General features: G+C 39.3%; 1 pseudogene; it reads right to left on the reverse strand.

Moving 5' to 3' along the window:
* Positions 1-3,930: 3,930 nt before the first annotated feature.
* On the reverse strand, positions 3,931-5,647 carry LOC105705673 (SWI/SNF-related matrix-associated actin-dependent regulator of chromatin subfamily E member 1-like; annotated as a pseudogene).
* Positions 5,648-8,219: the final 2,572 nt, after the last annotated feature.

Below are 8,219 nucleotides of genomic sequence, written 5' to 3' on the forward strand. Positions count from 1 at the left end.
AGCACAATCAAATTAGAGCTCAGGATTAAGAAAAGCCTCAAAAGTGCATAGTCACATGGAAATTGAACAACTTGCTCCTGAATGATGAATGGATAAACAATGAAATGAAGGCAGAAATAATAATGTTCTTTGAAACCAATGGTAATGAAGACACAACGTACCAGAATTTATGGAACACATTTAAAGTGCTGTCTAGAGGGAAATTTATAGCAATAAATGCCTAGAGGGGAAACAAGAAAAGATCTAAAATCAACACGCTATCGTCAAAATTGAAAGAGCTAGAGGAGCAAGATCAAGAACACTCAAAAGCAAACAGAAAACAAGAAATAACTAAGATCAGAGCCGAACTGAAGGAGATAGAGACACAAAAACCCTTCAAAAAATCAATAAATCCAGGAGCTGGAAAAGATCAGCAAAAGAGACAGACCACTAGCTAGACTAATAAAAAAGAAAAGAGAGAAGAATCAAATAGATCCAATAAAAAATGAAAAAGAGGAGATCACCACTGATCCCTTGGAAATACAAACTACCATCAGAGATTACTACAAACAGCTCTATGCACATAAACCAGTAAATCTGGAAGAAATAGATAAATTCCTGGACACTTGCACACTCCCAAGACTAAGCCGGGAAGAAGTTGAAACCCTGAATAGACGAATAACAAGGGCTGAAGTTGAGGCAGCAATTAATAGCCTACCAACAAAAAAAAAAGTCAAGATCCAGATGGGTTCACAGCCAAATTCTACCAGATGTACAAAGAGGAGCTGTTGCCATTCCTATTGAAACTTTTCCAAACAATACAAAAAGAGAGAATCCTCCCTAACTCTTTCTATGAGACTAACATCATCCTGATACCAAAACCTGGCAGAGACACAACAAAAAAAGAAAACTACAGGCCAATATCCATGATGGACATTGATGCAAAATTCTTCAAGAAAATACTGGCAAACCGAATCCAACAGCACATCAAAAAGCTTATCCACCCAGATCAAGTAGGCTTCATCTTGAGGATGCAAGACTGGTTCAACATATGAAAATCTATAAATGTAATTCATCACATAAACAGAACCAAAGACAAAAACCACATGATTATCTCAACAGATGCAGAGATGGCCTTTGACAAAATTCAATAGAGCTTTATGCTAAAAGCTCCCAATAAACTAGGAATTGGTGGACCATATCTCAAAATAATAAGAGCTATTTATGACAAACCTACAGCCAATATCATACTGAATGGGCAAAAACTAAAAGCATTCCCTTTGAAAACTGGCACAAGACAAGGATGCTCTCTCTCATCACTCCTATTCAATATAGTATTGGAAGTTCTAGTCAGAGCAATTAGGCAAGAAAAAGAAATAAAGCACATTCAATTAGGAAAAGAAGAAGTCAAATTGTCCCTACTTGCAGATGACATAATTCTATATTTAGAAGAGACCATTGTCTCAGCCCAAAACCTCCTCAAGCTGATAAGCAACTTAGGCAAAGTCTCAGGATACAAAATCAATGTGCAGAAATCACAAGCATTCCTATACACCAACAACAGACAGAGAGCCAAATCATGAATGAACTCCCATTTACAATTGCTACAAAGAGAATAAAATACATAGGAATACAACTAACAAAGAATGTAAAAGATCTCTTCAAGGACAACTACAAACCACTGCTTAGGGAAATAAGAGAGGACACAAACAGATGGAAAAACATTCCATGCTCATGGTTAGGAAGAATCAATATCGTGAAAATGACCATACTGCCCAAAGTAATTTATAGATTCAATGCTATCCCCATCAAGCTACCAATGACCTTCTTCACAGAACTGGAAAAAACCACTTTAAACTTCATATGGAACCAAAAGAGAGCCTGCATAGTCCATACAATACTAAGCAAAAAGAACAACATTGGAGATATCGTGCTACCTGACTTCAAACTATACTACAAGGCTGCAGTAATCAAAACAGCATGATACTGGTACCAAAACAGATATATAGACCAATGGAACAGAACAGAGGCCTCAGAAACAATGCCACACATCTACAACCATCTGATCTTTGACAAACCTGACAAAAACAAGCAATGGGGAAAGGATTCCCTGTTTAATAAATAGTGTTAAAATAAACAGGAAAACTGGCTAGCCATATGCAGGAAGCTGAAACTGGACCCCTTCCTTACACCTTATACAATAATTAACTCCAGATGGATTAAAGATTTAAACATAAGAACTAACACCATAAAAACCCTAGAAAAAAACCTAGGCAACACCATTCAGGACATAGGCGTGGGCAAGAACTTCACGACTAAAACACCAAAAGCATTGGCAACAAAAGCCAAAATAGACAAATGGGATCTAATTAATCTCCAGAACTTCTGTACAGCAAAAGAAACAATCATTAGAGTGAACCAGCAAAGGGAAAAAGTTTTTGCAATCTACCCATCTGAGAAAGGGCTAATATCCAGAATCTACAAAGAAGTAAACCAGATTTACAAGAAAAAAAACAACCCCATCAAAAAGTGGGCAAAGGATATGAACAGACACTTTTCAAAAGAAGACATATATGAGGCCAAGAAACATGAAAAAATGTTCATCATCACTGGTCACTAGAGAAATGCAAATCGAAACCACACTGAGATACCATCTCGCCAATTAGAATGGTGATTTTAAAAATCTGGAGACAACAGATGCTGGAGAGGATGTGGAGAAAAAGGAACACTTTTACACTGTTGGTGGGAGTGTAAATTAGTTCAACCATTGTGGAAGGCTGTATGGCAATTCCTCAAGGATCTAGAAATAGAAATTTGACCCAGCAATCCCATTACTGGGTGTATACCCAAAGGACTATAAAATGTTCTATTATAAAGACACATGTACATGTATGTTGGTTGCAGCACTGTTTACAATAGTAAAGACCTGGAACCAACCCAAATGCCCATCAGTGATAGACTGGACAAAGAAAATGTGGCACATATACACCATGGAATACTATGCAGCCACAAAAAATGATGAGTTTGTGTCCTTTGTAGGGACACTACGAATCTAGACACCATCATTCTCAGCAAACTGACACAAGAACAGAAAACCAAATAATGCATGTTTTCACTCATAGGTGGGTGATGGGGAAGAGAGCAACACTCACTAACCTAGGTCAGGGGGACTGGAGGGGAGGGTAGGAGAGGGACGGAGAGGGGCAGGGAGGAAGGGAAGGGATAACACCAGGAGAAATGCCTGATGTAGGTGGTGATGGAGCTTGGAGGATGGAGACAGCAAACCACCTTGGCATGTATGTACCTATGTAACAATCCTGCAAGATGCAGGATGTGTACATGTACCCCAGAGCCCAAAGTACAATAATAAAAAAAAAAGGATGAAATCTTATTATTTGTAGCAACATGGATAGATCTGGAAGTCATTATGTTATGTGAAATAAACCAAGGATGAAAAGACAACTATCACATGTTCTCACATGTGGGAGCTAAAAATGTGGATTTCATGAAGATAGAGAATAGACTGAGGCCAGGAAGTGTAGGGGAAAGAGACAGATAAAGAGAAGTTGATTATTGGGTACAAATATAGTGCTTGATAGAAGAAATAAGAACTGGTATTCAATATATCAGTAGGATGCTTATAGTTAACATTAATCTATTGTTCATTACAAAATACATGGAAGAGAATAATTCAAATGCCTCCAGCATACAGAAAAGATAAATATTTAAGGTGATGAATATCTCAATTACCCTGATTTGATTATATGAATGTAACAAATTATTACAGGTACCTTGAAAATATGTACATCATTATGTATCAATACAAATTAAGTTATATAAGCCTACAATTAGATTATAGAAAATAAATACATACAAATAAATTTCTTTTTTTTAACCAAAAAACATTTTTCATTTAAAAAAGTATTTAGAACACATAAAACAAGGCAACACTTACTCTTTTTTCTCATCTTCTGGTACGGGATCTGTTGGGGGCTCCTCCACTGTTGCACTGTTGCTCTCCGAGCCAGTGTTGCTGTCACTGGTTCCTTCCTCTGCCATACTGTCGACCCCCTCCTGCCCACTCTTCTTGTCCTCAGGAGTAGACATGACCTCTTCACCGTTCTGTTGGCTCTCTGTCGTTTCTTCAAGGTGTGTCTCCTTTGTCTCCATTGGAATGTTCTCGTCGGCCTTCTTCTCCTCGCCTTTGTTGGCTGCTTGTTCTTCCTCAGGAACGATGCTGCTCTGACTGCGTTCAGCGTGCTCTGCCGCCTCTTCTCCCTTTCCTCTTGCCTTTTGCGGGCCTGTTCCTCTGCCTGTGCAATCTCAGCTGCAGTTTTCTCCATATCCACTTCTACTTTCAGACCACACAAGCTTTTAAGTTCATTGTTTTTTTTTTTTTTTTTTTTTTTTTTTATTGCATTTTAGGTTTTGGGGTACATGTGAAAAACATGCAAGGTTGATGCTTAGGTGCATACGTGGCAGTGTGATTTGCTGCCTTCCTCCCCTTCACCCATATCTGGCATTTCTCCCCATGCTATCCCTCCCCAATTCCCCACCCCCCCGCTGTCCCCCCCCACTCCCCCACAACAGACCCGCATGTATAGTGCTCCCCTCCCTGTGTCCATGTGTTCTCCTTGTTCAACACCCGCCTATGAGTGAGAACATGTGGTGTTTGATTTTGTGTTCTTGTGTCAGTTTGCTGAGAATGATGGTTTCCAGGTTCATCCATGTCCCTACAAAGGACGCGAACTCCTCGTTTTTAATGGCTGCATAATATTCCATGGTGTATATGTGCCACAAGTTCATTGTTAAATGAATCTGTGCTTTCCAGGAATTTCCTCTTCTTCTGGTGTCGTTCCTCTATCTGAAGAAGTTCAGCTTCTAGTTTTCCCTGATGAACTATTAAGGACTGGACCTGTCGTTTGAGGACCTGCATTCTAGCTGTTGTGACAACTGACCGAACGTCTGGCACCACACTCGTACTAAGGATTTCACTGATGAGGCGGTGGTTTTTCTGGAAACGGGCAGTGGCTGTATGCTTCATTGAAAAGCCTTCATCGTAATCATCTGGATCTTCAGCAGGCTGAATGCTCATGTAAGGTTCTCCTTTCTCCATGCGAGACTGTCTCTGTCGACTTTCTTCTTCTAAAGCAGCTTCTGCACGACTTTTTGCATTTATGTAAGCAAGGTACGCGGGGGAATTATGATAGGCCTTCATAGATTTATTGTACTTTATATTTTCTGCTTCGTATTCGTTTAAATATTCTTGTTTTTTTTCATCAGTGAGATCTCGTCACATGCCACCAATAATCTTGCCAATCTCCCACCACTTTAGGTCAGGGTTGGAAGCCTTCACTTGGTCCCAGACCTTTCTGCTGTACCTCATGTAGGGCATCAGCGGCTTATCTGGTGGCTTTGGGGGTTTTGAAATAGTAATACCAGAGGATGCTGTGACCTGGCTGTTGGTGCCCCGGTTCCCTCCCAGCCTGTAGTTGTTGTAGGCGAGATGATTGTATGGATTGTATCCCACAAACCCTGGTGTGCTGGGCATTGTGTTGCAGGAGCTGGGGTGGGAAGTGGGGCATAAGATGGTCTTTTTGACATTTTGGAAGAGTAAGTTCTCAGTTCCTTAAGAATGAATCTGAGACACCGCGGGCAGAAAAAGCGCCCGCAGCTCCGGCATCGCTTCCCTTTGTCCCGACACAAATAAATTTCTTAAAAGAGAAGAATGCTTGCTAAACTGGAGTTAATCAAAAGTAAAAACTTTTATTTTAGACACTTAACAGAATGAAAACACAGGCACAGGCTATAAGAGAATCTTTGCAAACCATGTATTTAATTTGAAAACAGCCAAACTTGTACCCAGAATATATAGAGAATTCAAAACTCAAAAATCCCACAACCCAATTAAAAAAATGGGACAATGATTTGAACAGGCACTCCTTCAAGAATAATATATGGGAGGATAAGCACATAAAATTATTAGTCATTAGATCAATTCAAATTGCAACCACAATGAGACAACACTGCACACTTTGTAGACTGGCTATAATTAGTAAGATTAACCATACCAAGTATTGGCAAAGCTGTGAAGGACCTGGAACTTTTGTACATTTCTGGTGGGAAGTTAAACAGCACAACCGTTTTGGAAAACAATTAGGCTGCTTTTAAATGTTTAAAAAAACACACCTACCATATGATGTAGCCATTACATTCATAGGTATTTACTCAAGAGAAATGAAAGCAGATACCTGTATAAAATGTAGTCCGTAAACGGTCATAACAACTTCATTTGTAATATCCTAAAACTTGAAATAATCCAAATTTCTGTCAACAGGTGAATGTATAAACAAAGTATTATGTATTTATACAATAGTATTATGCCCGGCAATAAAATAGACTACAGACACATGCTACAACATGGATGGATTTCAAAATGTGTATATTGAGTAAAAGAAGAAAGACAAAAACACACTCATATTGTATGATTCTATTCATGCAAGATTTCAGCACATGCAAAATACTCAGAAGTGACAGAAGATCAGGTGCAAAATAATAAAAAAGATGAAATAATTTCAGAACATGCAAAATAATAATAAAAGAAAAGGCAGACAGCAGAACACATGCAAACTAATCAAAAGTAACAGTGAGCAGAGCAGTGGTTGCCTGAGACTGGGGAACTGGGGAGTTAACACAGGCTCAAGGAAACTTTGGGAAATATTGGCACTATTTGCTGGGATGGTTTCATGAGTGTCTATATGTCAAAACTTATAAAATCCATATTTGAAATATTTGCACTCTATTGTATGTTTAGCATATCTCATTAAGATGTTAACAAAATAAAGGAAACTACCAGATTCACCTTAACAGGTGGTCACAGAAGGGGAACATCACAAACAGGGGTATGTTGAGGGGCTAAGGAAGGTACAGTCGGGGGCAAGGAGTTTGGGGAGGGATAACACTGGGAGAAATTGCTGATGTAGGTGATGGGGGGATGAAGACAGCAAACCACCATGGCATGTGTGTACCTATGCAACAATCCTGCAAGATCTGCACATGTACCTCAGAACTTAAAGTACAATAAAAAAAAAAAAAGACGTGCACAGACAGGAAAAAAAAAAGATACGGGAGGGTCTGGTGGCTTACGCCTGTAATCTGAGCACTTTGGAGGCTCAGGCTGGCGGATCATGAGGTCAGGAGTTCGAGACCAGCCTGGCCAACATGGTGAAACCCCATCTCTACTAAAAATACAAAACTTATCCCAGCATGGAGGAGGGCACCTGTAATCCCAGCTACTCAGGAGGCTGAGGCAGGAGAATCACTTGAACCTGGGAGGCAGAGGTTGCAGTGAGCCAAGGCCGTGCCACTGCACTCCAGCCTAGGTGACAGAGCAAGACTCCATCTCAAATATAAATAAATAATAAATGATAAAGGCACTACATTCACAAGTTCTCCAAAAAGAAAAAAAAAAAATAGAAGGTGGTCCTTTCCTGTAGGAAGCAGGAAACACGTGTTTCAAAGCCAGCAACAGGACAAGCTACCAACGGCACATTGCCACTGCAAGATAAGGGTGTCACTCACTGCAGCATCCCAGGAGAGAGATTCTGAGTAGTTCAGCTGCTTTCACAAGTCACTCTCAGTGGCACCTCATTACACCCATGGGCAGTGGACACATAGAATGAGCCTCCTTTCAAAACTATATGCAATGTGGGGAAAGATAATTCCCCTACAATAAACTGGGGAGAATTTTTGGAAATACATGCAAGAAAGACAGAAACAGCAGTAACACTAGCTATATATGGCTTTGGAGATTTTGTTGTCATTGTCTGAATATTGATGCTTCTATCTCTTATGAAGTTGTGAGCAATAGAGAATCTATTTAATAATCCACTTCAGTTATTCTTTCTACCTAATTATTGAAATTCTCACATTCTTTATCAATTAGCAAGATCTTATTTTATGTAGAATTTCTGCTATGAGACAGAACACCCTCTGCTTATGAGTGTGTGTGTGTTTATATTAGGGTGGTACAAATGTAATTGTGGGTTTTGCCTTTACTTTTAAATGGCAAAAAACACAATATAGGTTGTACCAACCTATACGTATTTACCAAATATCTATCCCTACATGAGTTAATAAATGAGTTAATAAATCCCATGGTCTTGGATATGAGATGGCTGTTCATTACTTCTCAATGCAGTATAAAGTTTTGTATGTCTGTTCATCTTTTAAATATAGCA

Source organism: Aotus nancymaae, unplaced genomic scaffold (assembly GCF_030222135.1).
Source record: "Aotus nancymaae isolate 86718 unplaced genomic scaffold, 86718_ANA_hifiasm-v0.15.2.pri h1tg000020l, whole genome shotgun sequence".
NCBI lineage: Eukaryota > Metazoa > Chordata > Mammalia > Primates > Aotidae > Aotus > Aotus nancymaae.